Below are 18,790 nucleotides of genomic sequence, written 5' to 3'. Positions count from 1 at the left end.
GAACTGTTATTTCTTCATTCTACACATTTTGATATGTTGCATTTTCATTTTCATGCAGTTCAATATAATTTTGGATTCCCTTGACTCTTCCTCTTTCACTCATAAATTATTTGGAATTATATTTTTTAGTTGCCAAATATTTAGATATTTCCTATTATATTTCTATTTTTATGTTTGCATACATGATATGATTTCAATTGTTTAAAATTAATTGAGTTTTTATTTATAATTCTAAATGTGATTTTTTGAAGAATAGTCCATAGGTGCTTGGAAAAATGTATATCTTGTTATTCCTGGATAGGATGTTGTACACATTTTAAATATTTCCTATTGTTACATGGTGTTGTTCAGTTCTTCCATTTTCTTCCCTGATTTATTGTCTAGTAGTTTCATCCATTGCTGAGAGATTAGTAAAAATGTCTCTAACTATATTTTTGGGGTTTTCTTACTCTTATAGCTCTAACAATTTTTGCCTCACATCTTTTGCGTCTGCATTGTTTGGTGCATACATGTTTGGGATCATTGTACCTTATTTGAGGAATAATCTTTTTATGATGTCCCTCTCTGTCTGGCAATTCTGTGTTCTGAAATCTAACTTGCCTGCTATTCATAAAGCTGCCATGAGTATCTTTTGATTAGCATTTGAATAATGCATATTTTTCTATTGTTTCACTTTAAACTAGACTACACTATTGCATTGAAAAAAGTTTTTATAAAATGGCATATTTCCTTGTGAGTACTTCTTGATTTCTCCATCTACACCCTGAAATGCCAATAGTGTAAAAAGATTAGTCCTTTGTTCATTTATTTGTTTATTTTCCAGTGCTGGAGATGAAACCCAGCCAGAGCTTCCTGCATGCTAAGCAAATGCTCTACCACTGAGGTATCCACCAAGCCTTTGAGTAATTTTCTCATAGACTCTACCAAACTGTGAGTTTTAATTGTTATATCTCAACCATTAACATTTAACATAGTTATTGATGTACATATGCTTAAATGTGCAATTTATATTTTACTTTTATTGTATTTTTCATTTCTGATTTGTTTTTATTTAGTCCTCCAGTAAGTTACTTGTATCTTTCTTTAAAATTCCATTTTTGTTTATCTTTTTTTAATGTATCATAGTTACTGGATTCATATTTTACAAGTTTAAATGAACTATAGAATCATTATCTTATTTTAACACTTTAACATACCTCATTTATAATATAAATGACTTAAATATTTCTTCTGCATACATTTAGCATCAATCAAGCAGTATTATAGTGTTTGCTTCAACCATCAAACCTAACTTTGAAAAGAAACTTTATGGCTTTTATTTATATATTACTCTATTTATTATCATTTCTTCATTTCTCATATTCCAATATTACTTTATCATTTTTCCGTGTTTCAAGAATGTCCTTTTACTATATTTTTGAAAGTAAGTCCACTGGTAACAATTTTTTTTTAATTATCCTTCATTTGATATTTGCCTTGATTTTATTTCATTATTAGATGGTGTTTTTATCATACATAGATGTTTCCGGTAGTAGTTATTTTATTTTAGCACTTGAAAATGTTATGTCATTCTTTCTAGCATCCATGGTGTCTGATGAGAAATTCACTTTATTTCATTTATTTTTTTTTTACTATTGATATTATCATTTTTCTCTTTCTACCTTCAAGATTTTCTCTTTTTCTTTACTATTTAGAAATTTGAATATGATCCTTCTTGGTATTGATGTCTTTGGATTTAACCAGTTTGGGATTCATTCATCTTCATTAATATGTAGGTTTATGTCTTTTGCAAAATTTGAGAAAATTTCAGCAGTTATTTCATTGCATGTTCTTTTGGCCCTACCCTCTTTCTATTTTCTTTATAATGCCACTGACAGAAAGGACAGTATGTTAAGAATTGCTCATTGAAGTATTTTTATGATGATTGCTTTTAAAACATCAGAAAATTCTAATATTTCTGCCATTTCAGAATTGACATATATTGATCATCTTTCTTCATTTAAGTTGAAAGTTTCCTAGTAATTGGTCTAAGTAATTTTTGACTGAAACCTGAACATCTGGGTTATTATATTATTATACTGGATTTTACTTAAACCATGTTGCTGCCCTCCAATAACACTGCTTATGCATGAGCATGAGAAGAAGTGGATTGTTTTTTGCTACTGCCAAGTGAGGAAAGAATTCCAGGTTTCCAACCCAGCTTCCCTTGGCCTACTAAAGTTAAGGGAGTTCTCATCATTGCTATGTGAGAATGGGAAACCACCGATAGCACCTTTGCTGAGAAGGGGAGAGTTACCACATTACTGCTCACCATGAGCCTCCAATGATATGGACTCATGTGGGGAGATTCCTTCCTGCTGTCAGGGTTAAAATCAGCACCTCTGACACTGCCATAATGGAGAAGGGGATAAGGAAAGGATAATACATTACATTCTACTGAGGGTGAAATTATAGTCCCTCTCCTTGGCCTTAACTAGGCTGAGATTTTTATCCTGGTATTTTTTTGTTGGAGCTTGATATTTGTTGTCTAAAAGTTTTTAAAAAAATCTCTTTCTCTGGTCTTTTGGATAGAGAGAATAAGCTTTTCTTGGGACTCTTTCTTTCACTACTTTCTGGCATTTCCCGGTTGTCAACATCTATAGAAACTAGCCTAGAATATACAAGGTAAGAATTAAAACAACCCAAAACAAAACAAAACAAAATCTTGGAATTTACCACTATGCCAGTTCTTCAGGACTTAAGATCCATAGCCAATTTCCTCATCTGCACCTTTCAGAATCTTCATATACTTGTTTTATAATAATATCTATGTGTTTTAAGGAACACTTGGGAGAATTACATCTAATTCATCTTATTTTGGAACCGGGAGCCACTGCAACTTCATGGAGTTTTATGAGTATTGAATGGGTTAGTATGCATAATGCAGAACAATGCTGGCATATGGTAAGTATTCAACTAAAATTTTGTGTTATTTATTATAAAAACTGACAATCTATAGAGTTGTGCTTTTTGTCTTTGAAAAAGTTATATCTTGATAAATAAATATCAATGAACACAGACTTCTATATTCTGAATGGACATGAGAATTGGAAAATACATTTTTATAAGGTCTTCCAAGAGTTTTAGATCTTCTTAGAGAGACAAAGCACCATATTATAAGACAATTCAAGGTTATATATAATCAAACCATTACAATATGCTGTATGAAAGATCAGTCCTGCTGTGATTTGAACCTGTTTATAGGGAGTCTGGCTATTGAACAGCTGCTGCTAATGCCATTAATCTATTCTATCCAACTCTATCATTTGCACTGGGGAGTTATATTTGTTATGGTCATTGATTTCAAAACATTTTGCAGCCATTCATATCAATGTAGAATACTGCATTACTAGAAACTCAACTTCAAAAATATAGGACGGCAAAACCAATGTGTAGGGATATTGCAGTACTCGTTAAGATAATTTTCAAATCTCATCTCACTAATATAGATATAAGAACACTCCATGCAGAAGGGAATTTTGTAATAGGTAGTAAGTAATGTAATAGGATAACTTAAAATATGAAATCTATGATGCATAAATTTTTATGCTGGAGTTATTAACAAATAAGCTAATTCTTTGAAGGTTATGTTAGAAGAAAGGAGAGGTGCTTGTAGAATTTTTGAGCTACATTATTCTGTCACAAAGCAAATGGAAGGGATAAGAATTAAAGGGTCACAATTACTAACAGTCTTGTGTTCAGTAACTTGGGGAATATTAAAGATAAACTTTAGGAAGACAAACAAAAAACAAATCCTCTTGGGAACAACAACATAAATGAAAAATGGTAAAGCTGAATGAGGAAACATGTATAGGCTTCTATGATTGAAGCATGATAATGAGTCAAAAACACAATGTACACACCAAGGAAAATTAAAAGATAACAATGAGAACACCATTGAAAGCTTTGCACACCAGCAATGCTTTTTTTGATCATGCACATTCAGCTCATTAAATAATGGAACAAGAAAGTCCTCCACAAGAAGATCCAGACTGTGGATTGAACTATTGGACATGATTGGAACCTGATATTTTCTTACTACACGGTTCAAAAAATTAACATGAATTGGTCTATCTCATCAAAGGCAGAGTTGTATTAATTTCATACCACTTAGCTTAAAAATGATATAAAGTACTACAAAACTCAAACAATTCATATGAAGATAATTGGTAACTTTAATACTACTATTTGTGGTATGTAATTCTCCATATCTACAAGAGGAAGTTCAGGGAGTCTTTAAGCTCATAAAGGTATATAAATAACCTCTTTTCCTGATCCTTATTTCTCCAAATCTTCCAATTTTGTTGGCTTATTATTTTAGCATAATAGTGAAGGGTTAGGTATCTGCAATTATAAGTAAAACTCAGCCTAGTAGTGTAGGAAAAGCACTGAATTAAAAATTTAAAAACTTGTATTCTAGTCTTAATGCTGTCATTAATTTGCTTATACTTATCTATATATCATATAGTTTAAAAAAATCAGTCATTTAAGGACAATAAAATATGCCCTAACTCATGGGATAAATGTATCAAGTGAGATGATTGATATGACAATGCTTTGAGAGAATAAAGCAACATACAGTTTTTCCCCTTTTAATGCGTTGACTTTAAGGAAAACATTAGAAATATATCCAAAATATGTTTCCATGAAAAAATGGATTTTGTTTTAGGAACATAAATTTTCAACAGTTTTAAAAAAACAAACAGAGCATGCATAGAATTTTCCGAGTAATCAAACTTTTTGGACTGGCTATTAATTTAGATTGTTTAGAAATAGAAATTTGGTCCATTTTCAATAAAACGCTATCATGTGGATCCATGATAAAGTTAAATAATGTCAATGTCTCCTCAGGGACCTTGGGTATTTTTTTATATTAAGCACTTGAATTTTCAAAGCAGACATCATTTTCTAAGCCATGAACATATGTAGATCATCAATTGTATTTCTACAATAGTACTTGATGCAAACATTTGTTCCACATCAAAATTCATGACACATTATTCTTAATATGAGTTACAGATGAAATGAAGAATGACTATTTCCTTCCTTAGAATATTAACCTATCTATGAAAGTGGTCTTTTAAAGAAAAATAATCAACAGTATGTAGGGACATTTTAATTGGATTATCTTTCTGTAATCCTAGAAATACAATGACATCCTAAACCACAGTATTTGAGTCCCAAGTTGAGTCATTAGGAAAATAGCTTAAGTTGATTTCAACAGTTTTTATATACATTATGCTTCAACCTAGAAACAAAAATTCCCAGTTTCTGATTGTCGAATTTTCTGTAATATTTTTGAAAATTTTGTTTTGTATTATTGTTTAGAAATAAAATCCTTTCTTTCCGAGTATAGTAAATTACATGTTTGGATGTGTGAATGTTCAGGGAAGGAAAGCTTATCTGAACCCATGCCTTAATCTTGTGGAGAATGTTAAAGGAAGTGCTATGCTAATTATCCTTTTCTCCACCATATACTGAGGCTGTCTCAGAGGATATATAGTAATTTAAGCATAGCATTGTCAGGAGAGTGTTAAAGGAGTCAGAAGACATCTGGGTTCAATGCAACAATATAGATGAATACCTCTTAGCTTGTCTATTAAATGGAAAAATTATACTGTCATACCCTATGCTAAACTGTTATCCTCAGATGTCTCCAAACAACAAGGACATATGATGAGTAAGATATTTTTAAATAATCTCAAAACAAGTTCCTTTTATTTTTAGTGTTCATAGATGGACTTTGGAAAAGGAGCCAGCCAGTGGCCATCAGCATTTAGTAATGAAAATCAGCAAATAGAATTATAAGGGAGAAAGAGGGATGCCATAATTGAGTCAGGTTAAACACTCTGTATCTAGAAGACTCATCTCCAGAAGAACACAGTTGGTCAGGATCATTCATGGGAGCAATTATAAAATGCAGTAATTTATTATGGCACTGAGAAGGCATTGATATGAAACAAAATTTTCCATTGATGTATGGGTTATAAGTTACAGTTATCTCCCTGCTTAAGACAGCCATAAATTTTCTATGATATAAACTCAAGTTGATATGATTCAATAATTTAAAATAAGACATGTAAACAACTTTAAAGACATTTAAAAATAATCACTATATTATTAACTGAAAAAGCCTAAAAACAAAGCAGTATATGCAATGTTATCTCAATACACACACACACACACACACACACACACACACACACACATTTGACATAGTGGAAAAGTGTATAAATGTTTTCATATTTGTATGTGTATGTGTATTGAATGAAATGAACTAAATGGGCCAAATTATTGCTATTAATTGTTTTTTCAAGAGTGAGAGTATGATTTATATTCCCTTATAATTTGTTCTATTTTACAAATTCTCCATGTGACCATGAACTACTTTAATAACCAAAAAATAAAGTTTTAAAAATAAAAATTGGGGCTGGGATTGTGGCTCAGTGGTAGAGCGCTCGCCTAGCACATGCAGGGCCCTGGGTTTGATCCTCAGCACCACATAAAATAAATAACTAAAATAAAGTTTGTGTCCAACTAAAAAATAAAAATAAAAACTAACAAGATTGCAAACAAAAACTTCCAACTTTTGAACTAAATTATGGAGATGTTTCCAGAAATAAGATTAAAGTTGTATCTTGGGGCTGGGTTAGTAGCTTTGTAGTAGAGCACTTGCTTAGCACATGTGAGGCACTTTTGATTCTCAGTACCACTTAAATATAAATAAATAAAGGTATTGTGTCCAGCTACAACTTAAAAGAATTTTTTAAAATATAAAGAAATAAAGGTATTGTGTCCAGCTACAACTTAAAAGAATTTTTTAAAATGTTGTATATTTAAACCCAGCAAAAAGCAGGTGAGAAAATATGTGGATAGTGCGGGGGTGGCAGTTTAGAGAATTTTTCTTGGGTATGGGTCTAGGAATAGAGAATAGGCTGAGTAGAACTTTCTAACTATGATCTTTCTATATGCAAATTTTTCATAAGGGCATCATCTCCTACCACACCATTTTTCTGAAAATGAGAAACAGTGTGCCAGCCAAGCAATAACTAAGATGTGGTGACATAAGAGTTAAGCAATGGACACTCCCTTCTCCTTGACCTTTCATTCCCAGACCACAGTCTAAGTGATTACAACCAAGATGGGCAGCTCTTGGAAAATAACAATGTCAGGGCAAAGAGTCAAAAGGTTTCCAGGGGTTGAAGGGAGGGAAACTAATCATGTTATAACTCATATTATAGCAATAACTTTCTTTGAAATGTCTAACCTGAGACATGTTTCTGACCTCCCTCTTTCCTCTATTCATAATGGAGGATATCTAAGGACATCTAAAGAATTATAACAAGTATATACCAAGAAAAGAGGAAATGAAAGTCCAGAGATTCACAATAACTTAATAATAAGTAATAATATTTCCATAAAAGTAAGCAGGATATTAGAAAATGAAAAAGAAACAAAATTAATAAGGAATAAACTGGAGTTCTTAGGTATGCAAAAATATATTTTTGGACATAAGAAAATTAATGGAAGTGTTGAATAGCAGAATAGATATAACTATAGGGAACAAGAAAAATAACAAATTAGAACATCAAAGAAGGTAATGAACTCTTCCAGAAAGTACTAGGAAGAAATTTAAAACCTAAAAGAAAAGTGGAAAGATATGGCAGATAAACATAGAAGTTTCTTTATTCACAAAATATTAGTCACAAATGTATATACATAAATAAATTACCAAATTTAAAAGAAAATAATATAGATGTGGAATCTCAGGTTAAAAGTGTATTCAGACTTTCTTAGAAAGAAATCAGGAAAACTATACCATTCACAAATTATAATTTAAAAAAAAAAAGAAAAAATGCTTGGAAATAAAATCTAAACAAAGAGGTGAAAGACCTCTACAATAAAAACTATAGAGCATTGAAAAAAGGAAATTGAAGAAGATCTTAGAAGATGAAAGACTTCCCATGTTATAAGATACACAAAATCACTATTGTCAAAATGGCCATATTACAAAAAGCAATATACAAATTCAGTGCAATCCCCATCTTCACAGAACTAAGAAAACAGTCCTAAGTTTCATATGGAGGAATAAGAGACTGAGAATAGTCAAAGCACTTCTGAACAAGAAGAGCAATGCTGGAGGCATCACAATACCAGATCTCAAATTATACTATAGAGCCATAGTAATGAAGAAACAGTGTTGGCATAAAAATAGACATAAAGACCAGTGGAATAGAATAGAAGACATAGATATAAATTCACATAGATATAGTCATCTGATTCTTGACAAAAACACATTGGAGAAAAAATAGGCTTTTAAACAAACAATTTTGGGAAAATTGGATATTCATATAAAGAAGAGTAAAAATAGATCCCTACCTCTCACCCTTTACCATGTCAATTCAAAGTGGATCAAAGACTGAAGAATTAGATCAGAAACTTTGCAACTGCTGGAAGCAAACTAGAGTTAACACTCCAACACATTACTTCAGGCACTAATTTTCTTAACAGGACCCTAAAGCTCAAGAAGTAAAGCCAAGAATCAATAAGAGAGATGACATCAAATTAAAACTATTCTGGACAACAAAGTAAACAATTAAGAACATGAATAGAGAGCCTGGAGAATGGGAGTACTCACTTGGGAGTACTACTCTTGACTACTAACTCCTCAAATGGGATTAATATCCAGAATATATAAGAACTCAAAAAAGCTTAACAAAAATAAACGAAATAAAAATAATCCAATTAATAAAAGGGCAAAAGAACTAAACAGACACTTCTCAAAATAAATACAAATGACCAAGAAATATATGAAAAATGTTCAAAATCTCTAGCAATCAGAGGGATGCAAATTGAAACTACACTAAAAATTCATCTCACTCCAATTAGAATGGCAATCATCAATAATAGAAACAATGATAATTGTTGGCAAGGATGTGTGAGTAAAGGTACACTCATACATTGTTGGTGAGACTGCAAGTTAGCACAATCTCTTTGGAAATCAGTATGGAGATTTCGCAAAATAATAAGAATAGAATCACCATATGACCCAACTATTTCACTCCTTGATATTTATACAAAAAAACCCCTTAAAATAAGCAAATAAGCATACTATAGTGATATAGGCACATCAATGGTTATAGAAGACCATTTCACAATAGCCAAGTTATAGAACCAGTCCTGGTGCCTGTTAAGAGATTAATGGTTAAGAAAATGTAGTACATATTTACAATGGGGATTTATTCAACCATAAAGAAGAATGAAATTATGACATTTGCCAGTAAATGGATGAAAATGGAGGATACCATGTTAAGTGAAAAGAGCCAGACTCAGAAAATCAAGGGTCAAATAATTTTCTTTCTTATGTGGAAGCTAGAACAAGGTAAGGGGGAAAAAGTGGAGGGTTGGATTTCATAAGGATAGAGGGAAGATCAGAAGGAGATTGAGGGGGAGGGAGGAACAGGAAAAGTAGGGAAATGTGGAAAGAATTTGACAAAATTGTACCATGTGCATGCATAACTATACCACAGTGAATTCTACCATTATGCATATCTTTAAAACACCATTTTTTAGAATAAGTAAAAAAATAAAAGGAAGACCAGTAGAGTAGAGGAAGAGGAATAGAGGGAGGGGAAGGGAAGAAAACGAGGAGGCACTAAAGACTAAAATGGAGCAAACTAAACTCCATGCATGTATAATTATGTCAAAATGAATCCAACTATTATATATAACTATAATGTACTAATAGAAGAATTAAAAATTACCTTCCAAAGAACAGAGAAAAATGTTACATAATGCCTAAATATAGAGATAAATTAAAGAAATCAAAGACAAAATTCTTAAGAATTCCAGAGGCTTAAATAAAATTATTTACAAAGGAACAGAAAAATCAGACCATGTAAATTGCACAATAAAGGACACTGTGTGTGTGTGTGTGTGTGTGTGTGTGTGTGTGTGTATTTCAAGGATACACATAGAGATTTAAATCTCAGATCATTCACAGTGGAGCAATTAGGTATTTATCAACTCCACAAATGTATGTATTAAAAGCACATAATATATAAACAAGGCTTCCCTCTGTCTACATGAACATATATCAAACACATCCAAGTAATGCATATGGTAGAGCAATGGGAGTAGGATTATAAAAGAAGTCTAGAGGTTAAGAAAATTGAGAAATAAGTTCAAATTGAAGTATACAGAATGAGTGTTATGGAAAGAAACAATTTGAGTTTCTGATCTATTTCATATGCTGGATAAAGATAGAGATATGGTACACTCTAAGAGTGTCAGGACTTCCTCTCTTTTCACACCAAGTCAAGACCCTTTTAAGATACTGAGGACTAAGTGGAAATTCTGGCTCATCAGCTGAAATACATATATTAGGCTCACAGGTTATAGATTTCTAGGTTGTTTGCCCTATTACAGTATATGTATACTTCATCACCTTCTGTTACATTTTTCTGCTTAATTCGCAACATCTAGTCCTCATTTCTGACTCCTAGATCCATTTCTATTATGAGACAACTGTTTGTACATTTGGACCATGCAGTAAGGGATTCTGTATTTGTAAGCACATTTTCTGGAGAAATATCTAATAATTGTTGGAAATACATGGGCTGCATGTGCTGATAGTCAAAGTAGCATACTTAGAATCCACTTACTTGAAATATAACAAAAAAAATTTCCTTTCATTAAAATAATGTGGCTGAGTACCTGACCTTGTCCTACTTAAACATTTAATTCCATATATTACTCTTTATCCAAAACCTCTTAAGTGCATTTAAAACTTTGCTTTCTGTGAATATACCTGTATGTTTAAAAATCATTTTTTCTTTTCAAACTATAAATATGTTACACCCAATCAAAACAGTCAAGCCCACTGTTTAGAGTTTTTAATTGTTGGAAAGTTCCAATATACTAAGCCCAAATCAACCCTTCTACACTGATCATTCACTTATTCTAGTTCTGCTTTCTATAATTACACAAACAAATATAATGTCACTCTTGCATAAAAATCTTTGAAATATTTGGGTGTTGTTTTTTTATCCTTTTCAATCTTTTTTGAAAGGCAAAACATTCTTCACACTTTTTTCAATTCTTCTTCCTCTGAATTGTACCTGGTCCAATGAGTAGAAGGTATACATGAACTCTCAGCGCTTTCATTCTAAACATTAAATGTCTATTAATGCAGCACATGATAACAGGAGCTCTCCCTGCTCTGGCCCTCATGTTGTAAGTTGACTTCAACTGGACAAGTTCAGTAAATAAAAAGTCCTTTCCTTTGGAATGGTCTGCTGTGCCCTGTATTGGTACAATTGCTTTTGTAAACTAAATGCACTACTTTATATGTACATACTCATTCAATTTCCCCTTATGATCTAGGTTCTTCATTGTAGCCTTAAGATCCTATAGAAGTTTGATTTCTTCATTTTATCCTTCCAGATACATCAGCATCTCTATATTTAAAAGGTTTGACCTTCGGATTTTCATTCAAATATCCATTTTTTAGATAGTGAGTAGAACAGTACCAAGGACAAAGTCCTTTAGAACAGCACTAGAAAAATCATGCCAGGTTGAAATTTATCTATTAATAAATGTTCTGTGGCAGCACTTCATAGTTTTTGCTGCACATTAGAATCACCTAGGGAGCTTTTTAAAACAATTAATACCCATGCAAGGGACTCCCGCCAGAACAATTAAATGAGAATATCTGAGGGTGGAGCCCTGTATTAGTAATTTTTTTCAAAGCTCCCCAAATGCTTCTAATACACAACCACAGGTTGAGATTGACTAATCTACTTAATTTTGTTCAGTATTCTTTTGTCTTCCTTTCTCAATAATTTTATAATTCTTCTTTGTATGACAATGTTTAAAGAATGCAACATATCAAAAATGGTAAATGGTTTAAATATTTGAAGTTATTTCTTTACATTTAGATGCAGTTAAAGTTTCACATCTTTAAAAAATCTTACAGATCACTTTGGGAAATTTTTATTTATATGAAATATATGTATGTAATATATATAACATATTTATGTGTATACTACATTTTCCTATAAAGAGGGAAATCCCCCAAAACAAAACATATATTATAAATCATGTATTAACACATTCAAAGAACAAGAGCTATGATATCTCCTTTCATTATTCCCAGTCAGAAAAAATGAAAATAGAAAATGGACCTGGATATATAACAAAAGATTGATGATTAGTATGATAGGCATAACTAGAACAATTAGTGATGATGCTAATACCCTTTACTGAGTATTTATGACCATGATATCTCCTTCTCTTTGTCTATGTGGGTATATGTATGTGTGTGTGTGTGTATGTGTACATATAAATACACATCTGTATATATGTGTATGTGTGTGTGTGTGTGTGTGTGTGTGTGTGTGTGTAATAATATAAACTCAAAGATGTTAAGCAACCTTCCTAACATCAAAGAGATAGATACAGTTGAACTAGGATTTAAATAGGATGGGGCCAGGATGTGATCAGAGCTTCCCATATTCCTAAAAAACAAACAGCACCACTTCTTATCACTTAAAACACACAGACTGATTATATGTAAATAAAAGGATTTCTTATTGAGAGAATTTGAGCATATTAAACAATAATTTAAAATAATTTAAAAATTCCTGGGCAGAGGTTGTGGCTCAGTGGTAGAGAACTTGCCTGATATATAAGAGGCATTGGGTTTGATTCTTAGCACTGCATATAAATGAATAAAATAAAGGTCTATCAACAACTAAAAAAAAATTATTGTGTCCATCTACAACTAAAAAACATTTAAATTTTTCTCCTTTATTTTTATTTTTTTTTTGTTTATTTTTGGTAATGTATCTCTTTTTAAATAAGGATCAATACTTCAAATAAATATGGAACAGCTCAAAGACACTGTCCACCATATGCCAATGGTCTGTTTCCTGGAAGCGACCAAAGGGTGGTCGGTGGAGCCTGGCGCCAGATGTGGCTTTAGCAAGAGAGCATGAGCACTGGGGAGCTCTTCTTGATGGCAAATCTTCCTGAAGGAACAACCAGCAGCTGATGTGGTCAAGACTGAGGACATGGCAGCCACCACCCTGTTATTATCTTTTTATAACTTTGTTCAGATGCCATATATGGGATAAAAAGTTAATTCTATTCATTATACTTCTTTGAGAAGAAAATCACTCAATAATCAAAAAAATATATGAAAATTTGAGTATGAACACATGGAGCTTATAACAAAGTATTTCAAATCAAGCATTTTTTATTTGAGTTCAATTTTTTAATAACAAGGGTTGATTTTGCCTGATTAGATAAGCAATGTGCTTTTTCCATTAGGATTCTATGGAAGTCTTTCCTGTAGCTATATGCTCAATCCATGTGGGCAGCATTCCCAGAGAAATGAAGAACATTATCCTGAGGAGATAATAATTTATATGCTAGATCTCCATGCTATCCTATAAACATCAAAATTCAAGTCATTTTAATCTTATGTTTAACTTTGTTTTAAACTTTGTATTTATATTTTAATGGTATTCTCAGCTTTGTAAAAGCTGTAAGAACTTTACAGAAAAGTAAAAATGAGTAATAATTTGTTGATTGTATGGTAGATTTATAATTACATTTTGAAAAGCTGAATAACATCATTCTGTTATCCATCCATATTGAACAACTTGGCAGTTTCCAGCAAGCTGGATCATATATTAGATCTACCATAAAACATAAAAGCATCTTTCTATATTTGAATTGATATTTTCCTTTTTTTTCCAATTGTATGTGAGTTTTAGTAAAATAAATGTATTTTCAGTAATAACATGTTTGCTGCAGTGTGAAATCTTCATCTTATATAAAATTTCTTTGATGTTCTCTTACAGTCCTTAACTGACTAAAACACTGAATACTGAAGGAAATTAATATGTACTGTGGCATCTTTAAGGATATGTGTAGTATGTAGAATTTTTCAGAACTGAATATGAGTTCTACTTTTTTCCCATAATTCTGGCTTGAATTCTTTTACTTTGGACCCCTTCTTCCCTTAGGTGCCTGCTCTAACCAAGACTAAAAAAAAAAAAAAATAGAAATATTGTGTTTCAAAGATGCTGATGATAAAAGCAAAAGAGAAGGATAATTATTGATACACATTGTCAACAATAAGACATTCTGATCTATATGAGCTGTAAAAGGATGAGAAATTATTCACTACCACTTCCCCCATCTGTTAAATTATCTAGATACCCCCATCAATTCTATTTAGTTTAAAATACAGGCAAACACTGGTTACCATTTCTCCACTTTTTTCCAATTCCTATAACTTAACACCATTGGCTAAGACATATGAAAATTCCTTTTAAAAAATAGTGAAAAAAATCACTATGAAATCATGCATCCTTACCCTTTTCTTTTAAGTGACATCAGAATAATATAAGTAAATCCTAACCTCCTGCACATTTGATGCTGAATTTCCATTGCTTTGTCCTCCTATTCCACTTCTAACTGCATATTTTCTCTGAAACACAAACACACATTGTATAAATATTCCTTTCATTTCTAAGATATAGTAAATTTCATTGGTATCCTGTGTTTAAAGCATATATAATGAGCTACTTTTTTTAAAAAAAAATTTAGTTGTAGTCAGACACAATACCTTTATTTATTTATTTTTATGTGGTGCTGAGGATCAAACCCAGGGCCTCGCATGTGCTAGGTAAGCGCTCTACCACTGAGCCACAACCCCAGCCCTTGAGCTACCTTTTGACAGAGGTGCAGGAAGAAAAAACAGCTAGAAGTCACGAGGTGAACACCAAAATGTTAACATCAAAACAAAATGTACTTGGTGATGTCCTTCATAGTACTCTCTTTATTATTATTATTTTCACACATTATGTTAACAGAATATGCATAAAATAATTTTTCATCGTTTTGCTAAACCTACCTATGATTTATAATACTTCCCTGCTACTAAAGATAAGTTAAGTTTGTTAAGACTTTGTTAGGGCCATTTTATTATGCTGTATGATATCAAGGCTTACTTTTTAAATTTGTAAAAATAGTCCTCTACACTCCCTGACTCTGTTTGTAGTAATTATGTTACTCTTACTCCTTTGCTTTGATTTCCATAATTAAACATTCAACATAAAAACGTTAATACTTTCCCTTAAAAAATTCTTAATATACTTAATATGCAAGCAATAATTAATGCTAAGTATTTACATAAGAACTGTACAGATAAATCTAGTACATGATAAAGGTCTTAAGGTCTATGCATATGTCAAAACAGAAATGCACAAGAATGTTTTAATTAGCAGTTATATATGTGCTATTATATATTAAGCAACTAGCTTATATATTAACAATGCAATGTATGAAGTTTCAACTGTCATTACCAAATGCAGAGCACCAAATATAGATGGACAGAAAAATTCCTTTTTGCTCCTATTCTGTCTGAATTCATGGTATTATTTAGCTGACTGGTGCCACATGCCTATTTATTAACTATTTGTGATAAAACTCTGAGAAAATCCAGGAAGACCCTCAATATTTTTTCTTACATGGATCAGGACCAACATGCAAATACAGTGTTTTCATTTTCTCTCTTATTTTAGGCATATTACTGCCTTCCCATGCAACAGAGCATATAAAAGAAAGCAGTGCTCAAACCACTTGTACTCCAGGATACAGCTCATATTATAAACACTTTCTATTTTATTGCATCCATATCTCAGGTGTCCTAAATTTGGAGCCACATTTCTGAAATCTGCTACAAACATCTAGACATTAATAATTCTCTGAGCTCAATCTATGATTAGTATCTGCCTGAGTTTTCTAGCTTCATCTCTCTCTCTTTGAGTATGGAAGAAAATGGAATTAATTTTTAATTGTTCCTTCATATGTGCAAGGAGTTTATATTTTTTTTCTGATGTTATACTCACTGTTATAGTTTAGATATTAGGCATTCCACAAAAGCTCATGTATGAGACAATGCTAGAAGACTTAGGGGTGAACTGATTTGTGTATGCAGGCCTTAACCCAATTAGTGCATTAATACCCCAATAGAGATTAATTGATTGGTAACTGTAGGCTGGTAGGGTATGGCTTGAGGACATGGGTCATTGGGAGTGTGCCTTTGGGGCATTTATTTGGTGAGCTGAGCTTAGTCTCTCTCTGCTTCCTGATGCCACATTCCCAGCTTCTTCCTTCATTGTGAGGATAAAAACAGACATACACATGAAAATTCCCACCACACTGTTCCATCATGTTGTCCTGCCTCCTCTCCAGCCTGAAGCAATGGAGTAGGCCATCTATGAACTGATAACTCTAAAACTGTGAACCCCCAAATAAACTTTCCTCCATCTAAAATTGTTGTCAAGACTCTTGTTCTCAGCAATGAGAAAGCTGAATAATATTCTCAGTCACACTGCTAGAAATGCATATTATTTTGTTCATTTTAGAGATAGATAAACTGAGGTTCAGAAAAATGGAAATGACTTGCCAAGATCATTCCAATGTGTCAGTGGAACAATAATTGAATCTAACCTATCTAACTCAAAAACTAGATTCAACCCATTGCCAACAAAATGAAAAATAACTGTTCAATTTTTATAATCCAGCTGAAAACTTTATATGGAACAATTCTATTAAAATATCTCTGTTTCCTGTGATCTCTCCTCTAGAGATGACTCAGTCTCTCTCTCTCTCTCTCTCTCTCTCTCTCTCTCTCTCTCTCTCTCTCTCTCTCTTCCTCTTGAAAGAGCTTTCTTTCCTAATAAATTTTGCTATAACTTTACAAAAGAATCTCCCTGCTTCTACCTACACTTGAACAGAAATAACACTGGATTTAAATTTGAGAGACAAATGAAATTCCTTTATGATCTTAGGCAAATAATGGATCCAATTTTGGCCTTTGTTTTCTAAAGTTGGGCCAGGTTAATTGCCTTAATTATTCTATAGGTGCATTGTGAGGATAAAAACAGACAATACACATGAAAATGATTTGTTAATGGTAAAACACTACCCGAATACAATTACCACCATCATCATTTGAGATGTCACCTTGTTCTTCCCCAAATCCAGACAAGTCTTACTTATGTGGACTTGACAGCTCCAGGTTCATAATGTACAAACCACTGGAACTAGATGACTAAAAGATGATGGTATCCCTTTTTCTAACACTTGAATACCTTAAAACTGTTTTAAAAAACCTTTAGCAGATAAGCCTCCAAGAGTTTCTGGCAATCTATTTTTTCTCACTGCCATTGGGGAAAATAAGATTTACTGGCTAAAGTCAAAAGTGAACTAATTTGAAGTGAGGTAGTTACCAAAGAGATGTCTTTGAAATTAACTTTTATAAATAGTAGTTTATGACTTTTCTCAAGGCTCTTTTTTTCTCTCCAAATTCCACAGGCACGTGGCCAGTCCTCCATCATTATTCCACATCTTTCCTAATAAAGAGTTAGTTCTTGGTCCTTTCTATCCCCAAGTTTTTTGACCAGATCATAAACATGTCAGGGAAGATATAATAGCTCCTAAGGTAAATGTGTATATTTTTATTGAATTTTAAAGGGCTTCTGGAATCCTGCTGCTTAACATAATGTGTTTAGAAATGTGGTCAGTATTAATGAATTACCCTCAATGCATCTACATCTAAAAAAGAAAATCATCATAAAACACTTATATTTGAGCTAATTGCTTCAATTGCTTTTAAGGTACCTAAGGATCTGGGTATTCTTGTGCAATTCTCACAAACACATAGTATAAAAAGAATACTTACTTAATAAACTTAATTTACATCAACATGTTATGGGGAACCCCCTCAGAAAACACATTTAAGTCCAAATTCAAACAAAACAGAGCTTTATTTACCTGGCCAGGGACTGTCTCCCACCAGTAGAAACTGATGCTCTGTGGGAAGAACAGCAATTTCCTGGCCTGTGTCTTGGGAATTTAAGACATCAACCACAACTCAGAGGCTCTTCTCCGTGTCATGCAAACAAGCAAGTTACAGAGGCTAAAAAAAGCAGTTAGCTTAATTGCATCTCGGGTCCAAACAAGTGTTAGACAACCCTATCCTAAGTTTCAGCTGAATGGGGGCAATAATCTATTTTAAAGTCATGTAGACCCATAAATGTACTCAAACCCACGATATAGCTCACCACGACAACTACTATATCCTGAGCTGATTACATTATGTGGGGTACAAAGTATAGGAAAACAATTTTTATAAGAAGACACCTTTCATTTCAGTTTCTCAGAAACAGCTCTTGTAACACTATTTTACAGAAGGTATCAAAAATGGAGTCTTAGGCCTGTGTATGACAGTTCTTGCTTTATAATTGTCTTATCTCACTTATCAAAATCTTTTATCTATAATCTATATTTTTTGCTAATCTATGACCTATAACTTACACTCGTATTGATTTTATTGATTAGTTTACACCACAAAAACATACATTATATACACATATAAATATAAATGAATGACATATTTATTTATTCTATATAGTCATAGTCTTTACTGGTCTTAAGTATCCTAAAATTTTAGGGGTAAAATCCTCTAATTCCATTCGATAAGAATTACATGGTTTGCAGGTTGTAGTGGCACATGCCTATAATCCCAGTGGCTCAGGAGGCTGAGGCAGGAGTATCATGAGTTCAAAGCCAGCCTTAGCAACAGTAAAGACTAAACAACTCAGTGAGAACCTGTCTCTAAATAAAATACAAAATAGGGCTGGGGATGTGGCTCAGTGGTCAAGTGCCCCTG

This window comes from Callospermophilus lateralis, chromosome X (genome assembly GCF_048772815.1).
Source record: "Callospermophilus lateralis isolate mCalLat2 chromosome X, mCalLat2.hap1, whole genome shotgun sequence".
Lineage (NCBI taxonomy): Eukaryota > Metazoa > Chordata > Mammalia > Rodentia > Sciuridae > Callospermophilus > Callospermophilus lateralis.
The sequence above is the reverse complement of the archived record's forward strand: the minus strand, read 5'-3'. Positions refer to the sequence as shown.